Source organism: Symsagittifera roscoffensis, chromosome 6 (genome assembly GCF_963678635.1).
Source record: "Symsagittifera roscoffensis chromosome 6, txSymRosc1.1, whole genome shotgun sequence".
NCBI classification, from domain to species: domain Eukaryota; kingdom Metazoa; phylum Xenacoelomorpha; order Acoela; family Convolutidae; genus Symsagittifera; species Symsagittifera roscoffensis.
Window position 1 is genome coordinate 45,236,541 of NC_087067.1, and position 12,310 is coordinate 45,248,850.

Here is a 12,310-nt window from a genome sequence, read left to right on the forward strand (position 1 = left end):
GTTTTATTCATATCGCCATTCGCTTGTCTACTTTCTGAGCTCCCCCCCCCCCAAAAAACATGAAAACCAAGACCGCATTTGTCGCTTTATTTAAATTTTGGTGGGTTTTGAAGTAATCAAGGCGACAATACTATCCAAGTAAGTAGGCATTGGCATACTTGAACATTGAAACAGAGGATAAGAGGGCTCGCTTTTTGTGCTCATATACTCTCCCAGCCTGAAACTGAATCGGAACTGCAAGTCCATTTTTTAAGTAATTTTCCAGCCATTGTTTGGGATCTCAACCTAGCCTTGATTATTTTACTGCAATATACACAAACATTTTTAAAAATTTGATTTTTTCTGATCATTTCCAGATTTTTCTATCAAAATACTTCACGAAAAAACAATTTCTCAGAAAAACCAATAATTTTTTAATTTTAAAAAAAGAACAAAGGTGGTCTAATTTTTTGTTTTCTGATTGATTCCATTATTAAAAAAATAAATTTTATTCCATTTGCCCTTTTAGAAAATAAAGTTTTATTATGTACTTCTAATAGCCTGTATTTCAGATCCTACGAATCAAATACATTTCGAGGTTCCGTAAATAAGTTAATGTTGTAAAATTCACATTTTACAAAGGAGGAGTTTGAAAAGAGACAAGACTGCTCGTATCAGGGCAAAGCTCTGAATGTTCCGACTGCCTTTTAAATAAGGTCTATGGAGCAGAAATAACATGAAAAAATTAAATGTGAAAAAGAAAAAAAATTAATGTTAATAAAAAAAATGAGATTTTTTGTGAAAAACATCGGTCCACACGCCATATAAAGTACCAAGTGATAAATTTCGTTCATTGTAACAAACTAGTTATGGCAAATAAGCTTCCGTTAACCAATTTGGAACGATTTCTAAGACGGATTAAATCTCGGCTCATGCGTTAATAGCACGAAATTTATCGCAGGTTAATTGTACCAAATTGACCAAAAGGCCGATTTTTAAACCCCCATAATTTTACGAAAACAGATCACAGATAAACTACATTTTCAAATTTAAGATTAGGACAACAATAGTTTTCGATTGATATAAGAAAATTCCGTCAAAAAAGGCTAGTTAAAAAGTCAAAATTTGTCTGAAGAAAAAAAAACCCCACCCCGAGCACAAATATTCCGTTACTTTCGTTATGAAAGTCGGAAAAATAACTGCGAAGAGCTAGAAGAGTTCCAGCTTGAATAACTCAGTGTAAAAAATTGTTGTGGCCTACATTTGCACAGATTTTTTTCTTCTAATAAATTATGCTTTGATATAAAAACAAAAATTGATAATTGTGGTTTTGTATGAAAATTTGAGATTGGACTACGCTATCAAAAACTGTTGCTTTGTGATTCAAATAATTTTTTGGACCCAATTTTTTAAGCATAGAAATACGTTTCCGATCAAAAAACCTTGCTTGATGATTCATTGGAGAATCATGATTGAAATATAACTTATTTAAATGATTCACATATGAAACATGGATGCAAATTGCATTGATTTTTTTTCATGAAGCATAAATGAAACCTACATGAACTTTGTTCATCTAAAGCGGCTGAAAAAAATTGATATTTGTGGATCAAATTTTTTAAGGTAAAAAAATATTTGAAAATTTTTGAAAATAAGTTTTGACTTCAAAGCATTTCCGTTTCAGCAACTCTCAACTTCTTTGTTTAGGTCAAACATCATCACGGCGTATAATGTAGTTTATATTTCCATGTTCATACATGTGCCATCAATGTTTATGAATTTGCATATTTATTTGATATTATAAAAAAGTTAATGTATGTATTATGACTGGCGCGTCCCTTAATGTATCAAAACACAGCAAAAAAACGGTACATGCATGATTTGCATGGCAACTTCAACCTGGGAAAAAATAAAATGAAAAGGGTTTAGATAATAATTGAGTTCATATACTATTTAATATTCAGACCAGGAAATCTCCAGTGAATCAAATTTTCTAGTTTTTAGTTGTTCTCAATATGATACCACTGTTTATAAAACGCTAAATGTTCCGGTTATACCTCATTTTGCTTGTTTATCCCCTAAAATAGACAATTGGAGATAGTCTTATGCAGATTATACAGATTTTTGACTTTTTTCAGCCTCTCAAAGTTGATTATGAAGTTATCAGGTGGCTGATTACAGTTACGTCAGTTTTTGTTATTGTTTATCATTTCTTCAGTTGTTTTTGGTACCAGCTGAAAACCATTGCTATTCTGGTCTCAATAAATTGACAGTTGACCACTTTAATACTTTTTACTCAATTTTTCCAATACGGGTTAAGTCAAACAAAGTTATTTTCAAAATTATTTATTACTGTTTTGTGAGTAAAAAAGGATAACGTTATAAGTTGAAAGAGGTTAACGTCGCCTTCCCAAATTTTTTTGAGAGCGCAATATCTCTGCGCCCCAAATTTGACCCCTTCCTTCTTCCGCCCCCCCCCCCCCCCCCACATACTATTTTTGGTTTTTCCGCTAAATTTATTATGAGATACCTTTTGATCTTATAAAGTAGATGGAATTGAGATGACTTATGAAGGTGATTAATAAATTTTATCAATTTTTATCCAACCAATGGTTTACTAAGTTGAAAAAACCAGTCAGAGTTTTTTCCTAAATCGAAAAATCAGATTCCTAATCGTTTATATATTGAAAAGCTTATGAATTTAAGAAATTTATTTATATGTCTTCAATTTTTGTTAGTAATTTGACAAATGAAGAGCCTCTGGTAATCGGAGCGAAACAAAAAGAACGCCAACTTTTGCCACATAAATAACCCGGGGATAAACTTTACATCATGTGAAAAGAAAGTACGGCCCTCTTTTGATATGAAAAATTCACGCCTCAAGCCAGCGGAAGGAAAACACGACACCTGAGTGCATTAAAACCTCAGTTGATTTGCATAAATTATGCTCCCGGGTGGGTTCAAAAAGTACATCTGAAGGACATTGTCACTTGGGCTATCAGTTTCCCCTACAAGATTGCGAGCGTAAATGTAAACACATTTATATCGCAGCAATTTTTGGTTACCTTAGTTCCATTTGGTTTGTTCGAGGGCTTATTGTTCTTTCAATTTTTTTTCTTGAATTTCTCCTGGCAAACTGCGATTGCATACTTCTTTTTGGTTTCTCTGGTAAGACAATTTTGTTGCAAAATCTGAATTGAAAAAAATTCTCGGGGAAATCATAGAAACAGTAGTTACTCTATTTTTCCTTACAAAGTTTCATAAATTATTATTATTATATTATACATAAGGCTTCAAAACATTTTATATCAAAAAATGTCACAAAATAGTACCAAAGGGGTCAAAAACCTGCAAACGCGCGTCCACCCAGATCCCCTTCCTAAACTTCTCCCCTCTCCCCGCCTGAACTGTTGATATGACATAGCGTGTATATCTAAATTTTCAAATGGGACCGGACGTCACATATAAAATCTCAGTTTTCAGTTCTGATAAAAAAGCTGATAGTTGAGGTTTGATTTGAGACAAACGAAATTGTGAGGCATATTTATTTTATCAATTAAGCAATTTGGATTTTTTCCCGCTCGCATCAATTCCAAGTTTCAAGCGTTAATAAACTTGGAATTGATATGGTGCTTTTTGTAGACGTGCTTTTTGTGCTTTTTATAGACGTTGATTTCTATTTTTCACTTACTGTTAGAAGCTTTCAACTAATACGAGAAGATTATATGATGATTTTAGTAGCAAATTTACTAAAGTTGAGAAAAAATTGATTTCAATCAATAAATAATCAATTATAAACACTTTTTTTGTAATCAAATTGTAATCTATATTAATTTTACTCAATTATAATCAAGTAAACTTTTTCAATCAACTTTTCAACCAACTTCTTTTCAACCATTTTTTTTTGATATAATTTCAATCGATTATGGTCAATTATAATCGATTAATTTCATCCAAGTTTCCAACTCAAATATTTTGCACAAAAAGACTCTTTTAATCGATTATGATTCCATTTGTCTGCCCACCTGGTCTTCAACATCGCATGTGAAATGTTTATAATTTGTGCTTTTTGTAGACGTTGATTTCTATGAAAAATGCAAAAATTGTTTTGAAATGTTCTTGTTTCCATTCGAAATTATAACGTTTTTTTTTCTTCTTCCTTAAATTGTTTCATGATGCACATTTTGGGTTTTACAATTACCAAAATATCAGTCATTTGCTGTAGCTTCATTTGGCAAATTTATTTGGAAATTATATTTTTCACTTACTGTTAGAAGCTTTCAACTAATACGAAAAGATCTCTATGAAATTTTTGTTTCGTGGTATATATTTGAGTTCAGATGAGTCAAGCTGTGACTAGGCATCTCATTTTTAGAGATTTTGTTATTTACAGAAAAAAAACCCATAATTTTAGTGAGACAAAAATTTCGCAATATAGGAGAGTACAATTGATTATAGTTGACAATGATTTAATGAGTTGTTTGTATAAACTAGAATGAAGAATAATTAATTCAAAAAAATCTTTAGTCTCGTGGAAAATTTAACAGTTTTTTTCGATTACATATCCTTTAGACAACTAAGTTTGGTTAGTATAAATAATTATAATTGTTTAACAAAATAACATTATAATCCTTCATAATCGATTAGTTACGCCTAACCTTGGACTCGGGCGGGCTATGCTCACAAAAAATTCAAGCTGAACTAGTGTGAATACATAGATTGACATCGATGAATCAGGCTTTGATCAATGCTATTTCAACACTGTTCAGTAAAAATTTTAAAAAGAGTGAAAATTTTAGAAAGAAAAGTTCAGAAAAAAAATTTTAAAAATAAAGTTAAATTTTGGTTGACTTGCTTGCGCAAACATAAGCAATTTTCAAAAAGATCAACAAATTTTTTAATGTCCAAGCGCTAATTCTTCGATGCCTTATCGCCGATTCATCTCTGACTCATCATAGAACATCGCTGATTTATCGCTGGCATGATTTGCTATTTTACATTTTTGCTGATTCAATGATTGATTCATTTTTACACTAGCTGATTCATCCACAATAGATTGCTAGCTTATTCTAATTTTTTCTTCGATATAAAAGTAAGCAACTGACTGTTGAAAAAAGAAGATAATAATAATTTTATGAGTGCAAGTTATTTATGAAACTAATTTAAGCAAATATACGCAATGGAAATCGGAATACACTAATCTGCGTATATTAATTGAAACAACTGTTTAAATTGAATCGTTAGCAAAGATTTTTACACCATCTGCTAGCTCAGCTATCTTATTTGAGGAAAAAAATATTTACAACTTAGATAGAGTGTTAAGTTCACTCAGTTGTTTTTCGATTTCTAAGAAAATTAGTATTTGACCACAAGGTTTGTTCACCCAAGTTATCAAAATGAATCAATGGGTTTGGTGGCAGTGTTTAAGCCAAGTTCTATTATTTTCCACCAATCAAAAAATAATTTTTGTAATTTTTTAATGTATGGGCATTTGAGAATAAGCGCTGAACACCTGTCAAAAACTAGCACGCTTTACTCTATGCTTTACTCTAAGAAAACTTTTGAGTGACTGTTTTTTATTGATATTTGCGAATGATGATTGAACAACTGACAAACACCAACTTGTTTTAATCTTTTCTGTAAATTGACCTGGGTAACTTTTCTTGCCGTTTATTTTCAAGATTGGGAATTGTTTTTTGGAAATAGAGCTGAAAGGTTTTATAAGACTTGATTTGGAGAACTAATTCTGCTACAAAACTTTAGCCAAAACTATTCGCCTCAGAAGTTGTAAAATAGCTCTCATGCTCATTTATATACACAAGAATGATTTATCAATCATTTTTTTTCGAGTTAGTTCCAGGGCTTTTTAAGGTTAATTGCGCGCATCTCAAATTAAAGTGCAACGACAACAAAAAAGTCATTCTTGACATAATTTTTTTGATACCCTGAGCTTTATTATTCGACTAATGTTTTTAAACCTCAACTATTATTTTTTGAAAACTTGTCAAATACTTGGTTAGCAAATTTGTGAAAAAAACACAATCAACTTGAAGTTTACCATGGAAAAGGCTTCAACTGAAACTGGAAATAATATACACGTCAATTGAAACGCACATTGTTTTTAATCATTAGTGAAAACAAAGTGCAAAAAAATCATATAAATCAGTGAATATATGCCTTTTGTACCCTTTTCTAAGTATTACTTTTAGAAAAGTTTTGAATTCTAAATGGAAAATCATCTCTTACTCAAAAATAGGTATCATTTCTTCTAGAAAAAGTTAAACTATTTTGGTTCAACTGACCAGAATTGGTAGCGTAGCAAACAGTTCCACAAAATTACAAGAGACTTTTATATTAGTGCAAGCAGCGAGGAGAGCTTTTTCTAGGCCAACTTTTTATCTGGTAACTTTCAAACAGTTGTTTCGCTCTTAGATTTCCAAAATTGTATTCCATTATATCTGCTGCAATTTTTAGATCAACTGTACAGTTCCTCCACCTTAAACCAATCTAGGGGGAGAAAAAAGGTTTTGAGTATAGCCTAGGTTTGTTCAAAGTTACATTACGAGGCCAAATTGTGCTTTTTTAATTGTAAGCGGATTCCGCAACAGCAAAAATCAGTTTTGTCGCGGAACCCGCATTATTGCTATTTTTGTTTGATCTTCCTTGCTTTTTTGGATTCCACGGACATTTAGCTAAAACACGGTGTTGCTCAAAATTGCTCCAAAACAGACAATTTTGCGGAATCCGCACCAAAATGTGTTGAATTCGGAACCTGTTTGTGAACAAGTTGTGAACAGTTGTGAATCCATGAACAAATATTAACATAAGTGTTTAGTAAACTTAAGCTGTCGCGGAATCCGCAGCTGTAAGCTGATTCTGCAAATTGTAAGCGGAATCCGCAAACTGTAAGCGGAATCCGCATAATTTTGCGGAATCCATCTTACATTTGCGGAACCCGCTTACATTTGCGGAATCCGGAACATCTACCTATATTCACTCGTAGCGGAATCCGAAACAAAATCAATGTGCCGACAAAACTTGCGTTACAGCTATTTGAACGCGGAATCCACTGAAATTACTCAAAAAATTGAATTAAAACTTTAATCTAGGTAATTAATAGCATGCCGATTCAATCCCGCATAAAAAAGTTGAAAACAATTTTATTAGCGCGTTTCTATGAAATATATATTTTATACAGAAATATTTTTTAGAATAAACATAAGCTTGGCGTGGGTATTCTACGATAGTTCACTTGGGCATTAGGGGGGTAGATGTACGGTTGATCCCAAATTTTTCGACTCCATTCTTTTCCCACGTTGTTCAAAGATCAGGTAGAGAAAATTTTAACCTTAAGTTTTGTTGATGCCTTGTTACTTTAGGTGAGGAGATCCAAATTTTTTTCCTTGAACTTATGTTTTTCAAGTGAAACTTGATACCTCTGAATCGTTTTAGGTTTGATAGCTCAAAACCTAGAGTTTTAAAACTCATTTTATGGATAATTTAGAAGAGTTAATATCTGAATTGAAAGGGTTGTCTCAATTTCAAGGCATTGGAAAATTTCAAAAGTTTGCTGTTTAGGGGATATTATTGATTTTTAGATGTTTTTCAATCAAACAAGATGCACGCCTTTTGTTCTTTTTATCTAATGGGAACAGTGAACTGAATTCCAATTTTTGCTTTTTTTGCCATGATTAGAAAACGTTGTCTGGTTAGATTAATTTTGATTTGTTTATTACTTTTGCTTTGCTTATTTGTTTGGTACTTATGGAAAGTTATTAGATTCAATCACAAATGGATGCCGCAATTTATGACTAAATGCGCACTCATTTGGTGGTCGAAGGAGCAAACTTTTGCAAAATTACCCCGCCATTTAATTTCCGCTCCTGCAGTAACTGGTGGCTTATCATTGATTGTACATCAAATCTGTATATTTTTCAGTAGACCATTACGAAAAATTATTACTCATCGTTTAGGTCAAATAAGAGAGAAATACTAAGTCGTGATTGGATTTAAGCTGAACGAGGACAGATGTTTTTTTAAACAGAATTTTCAATTTGGTCAACTCATTTATCTTTTATCAATTATTTTTATTCAAAAAATTTTTGCAAAAGATGATTCTCCGCAGGGCATTTTATTAAACAACAACTTTCAGGTGAGTTGCTTACATCATTTTCAAAATCAGCATCAAAAAATTCTACGTCGTAGCTCAAATTAAACAAAGAAACATCGCGGGCAAAACAAGACATTCCCACCGCTGGCTCATTGACAAAAAAAAATTTCCGAAAAATTTTAAAAATTTTGCCGACTTTTTTCTTTTAGGTTGATCAATTTGATTTTCCGAGCTCTCCCAAAATAGTATAAGTACCCTATTCAGTGAAAAATTTTCTGAGCCGCAGGCAAATTTTTTCAAAAAAAAACAGGTAAAAAAGGCGTTTTTAGGCACTTTTTGGAAAATTTCGACCAAAAAAATGCGCGTTTTTCGGCGCGCGCTCCCCCCCTCAAAATCATATATATTCTTTTTTACAATCACTGATACAATTTTGTAATTAATCATTCAAAATTACCATGATTTGTTACAAAACTTGATTTAGAAAAAAATAGAAAATTTGATAAATTCCGAAAAATGTACTTTGATTTGAAGCTGAAAAAACAGCTTAGTTTCAAGAGTATGAATTCTAGGGGTATCAGTTCTAAGTAAAAAAAATCAAAGTTTTACTTGGTGGTTTTTAAGTAGTTTTTTTTGCTATAAGGGGTCAAAAACTTGTTTATTTTTTTTTCGTTTTTTATTTTTATCCACTTTTTTTTGTTTTATGACATATCCCTAGCTGTTTTAAGAACGCATTTTTTTAGATAATCGTTAGTTATAGTTTTCGTTGCTTTTTCTTTACATTGCTTTTTCAGTTTTCACTTTTTTAGCAAATTTCAAAATTCACACTTTGTTGAAACTCGTTAGGATTTGAAGTTCATTTCGAATAATTTTTTTGGCGTTTCAGAATTTTTTTGGGAGCTTTAAGTGAAAATGATCTCAAAAATCAAATCGTCAAATAATTACACGCTTTTATTTCTAGCTATCTAATAGAATTGAAAAGCAAAAAATTTGAAAAACTTTTTGCATTCATTTTCTTTAAAAAAAACAATCGCAAAAAGTGCAAAGTTGTTCATTTTTTCATTTATCCCCGTTTATTTTATTTATTGAAAATAGGGATGTGTTCAATATTAAAACCAAATGTCTAACCTTAGCTAGTTTGGCCTTATTATTCCGACTTTCGAAGGTGATTTGGGGAGTCTTTTTTTTCAGAACAATAATACAAAAGTTGACGGCGAATCGATCACAAAAATTTCGGATTAGCGAGCGAATATGCATGCCTTTGCCTTAAATGCGGTTGGAATCGTTCAATTAATCGTTATTAGTTTCAACGCGATTTATTCAGACGAATTATCTCGCAGTCAAAATTGTTCCAAACTGAAATGAGGCAATCTAATTGGTCATTCAAATTCGACTCAAAATTAAGCACTTTGTATCTAATATTGGCGGTCCAAATTTTTCAACTCATCAAAATTTCAATTAAAAAAAATATTCGAGATCTGCTAAGAAGCAGTCTGAATATTCAGGGTTTTGCTCAGATATACAAGCAGTTCGACTGAATCCACTGCTATCATGTTAGAAAAACGCAGTATAACACCCGTTTATAATACTAAATTGGCCCAATTAGCTATTTTCTGTTTCAAAAATTTCTGTCAGGAGCGCCTTGTTTAAAATTCAAAACTGACTGAATTAAAAGCTAGTCCGACCGAGTAGAAAAAACATACCGTCTTTTTCTTTGAAAGTCGTAACAATAAAATTCGAGAAGGTTCTCGAAAACTCTAAAAAAAATTTGCTTCATTTTTCTTTACAAATCAGTTTCGATTAATCATGTTATAAATTATCAGTCATTTAGATTATGCAGTTCATTGACCATCATGTTTTGACCAGTTTTTCTTACACGGAATTTCCATAGGGTCGTCTTCAAAGGGTTGTTTATTTCTGCATTAATTTCCTTTCGTGTTTAGAAATAAGTCGTTATCAGTATGTTTCATTCTTTTTTATAAAGAAGCAAATCCAACAAGACTGCTCGTATCAGGGCGAAGCCCTGAAAGTTCTGACTGCCTTTTAAGGTCTATGGAGCATTAATAAGATGAAAATTTTCAATGTAAAAAAAATTTAAAAAAAAATTTTGAAAAAATTCTGGATTTTTTTTAAAAAAACACCCCCCCACACGTCATATTAAGTACAAAGTGATAGATTTTGCGCCTATTAACAAATCAATTATGGCATATAAGCTTCCTTGAACCAATTTGGAACGATTTCTAAGAGGGATTAAATCTCGCTCACGCGTTAATAGCGCGAAATTTATCGCGCGTTAATTGTCCCAAATTGGCCAAAATGGCAATCTTTAAACCCCCATAACTTTACGAAAAATGATCACAGGTAAAATATCTTTTCAAATTCAAGCTCAGGACAACAATAGCTTTCGAATGATATAAAAAATTACGTCAAAAACGGCTAGTTAAAAAGTCGAAATTTGTCTGAAGAAAAAAAAAAAACACACCCCGAGCACAAATATTCCGTTACTTTCGTATCGAAAGTCGGAACAATAACATCCACCACACTATTCTCTTGCGTCAAATTACAGGAAGTAACCACTGCAGCTTCAAAATTAAAACACGTTGTTTGATCAAAAGAAATAAATTGTTCAATATTCTCCTCCAGTTGACGAGAGCGATCAAATAATACACCAACAGTTAACTGGTGGTATATAACCAGTAAATCAACTACCATAAAAACCAGCCGAATTTGATTTATGTATATGTTAGATAAATATATTTTTTTTTCGACTTCAACGATACAATTGAATACGTAGCGGACATCACAATCTCACCATAATAATCTTGTTTCCTAATTCTTGAAAATTAATTGTTGATATACAAAAATGGATGCTCTTAAAGTGCATTCAAAAATATCCAGCCAAACCAGAATTGTATCTAGAATCTGAATTTTTCACGAGGGGGGCGGGTTTTCAACAAAAATTTCGAAAATTTAGTTGACCTTTTTTTCTTGATTAAAATGAATTTCCGAGCTCTCTCTTGCTATGTAGCATACAATTACATCATTCACGCAATTTTCAGTCATATGACGTCTCTTTTCGACTGTTTCAAATGTCTGCGCAAATTCGGTTGGTTTTTTTTTTCGGCTGGTTTTTTTTTACTCATAAATAACTGTAACGGCAACTCTTTTGAAAATGCATAAAAATATAATCCATTTCAGTTTTTTTTTTAAGTTCAAAGAAAACTGTTTCGACCTGATATTGTGTATTATGTATATAAATAATCCTAACAATGCGAAAGAAAAGAAAAATTTTCGGATAGTTCCCTTCTGCTGTAATTTAAGTTTTTATTGAGGACTTTTTTGGTATCGATTTGAAAAAAATCTATTTTTAGAGTTATCTATTTTTACAAAACTTTCATTTTATAAAAAATCCACAACTTCGCTGACTTTATAGTTAGTTTTTTGGCATTATATTGCATTTCGGACTTCTGTCCAAAATTGATGTCTATGATCTGACTTTTATATAGCCGTTTTTTGAGTTCAACTGTTTCGAACTGCTTTCGACATTGTGTTTTGCTATGCTTCAACCATAATATGTGTTCGACTATGCTGTGACCACACATTGTGTGTCATTTTGTCTCGGCCATTCTTTGTGTTCGACTATCAAGTGTTTCTTTCGACCATGATTTCGACTTTTTTCGAAACAGCGGTCGACCGAAAGGACTGTTTTTGACCACGATTTGGGCCGAACAACGTCTGTGTGTTCGACCGAATTAAGTCAAAAACAAGTCAATTACCTCAGCCGGAACCATATATCTTTGCCATTCTTTTGATAAATGGCAAAGATATATGGTTCTTTGCGTTTTTGTGTTTTTGATCATTTTCACACCGTTGCATAAATCCATTTAAATCAATTTAAATCGATATAAATCGATTTAAAGGAGGAAAAGAGCCTTAAAAAACAAAATGACTCTGTTTTTTTTGGCGGTTGCTTTTTGCTTTCTTTTTCCCCAAGTGCTTTCAGTTTTCACTTTGAATTCTACCCAAAATTTTGTACGGAATGTTTCGAACAGTTTTTAAAAATTTCCTAATATGACTCATTCAAAAACTAATCCTTTTTATGCTTGACCTTATCAAGTGTGATGCAGACCTCTGCTTCGCCTCTGTTTTTTGGCATTAGAGCGTTTATTTCAGAGACCGGCTAATAAGACGACAATAGAATTTTCACAAGTAGAAATTCCACAT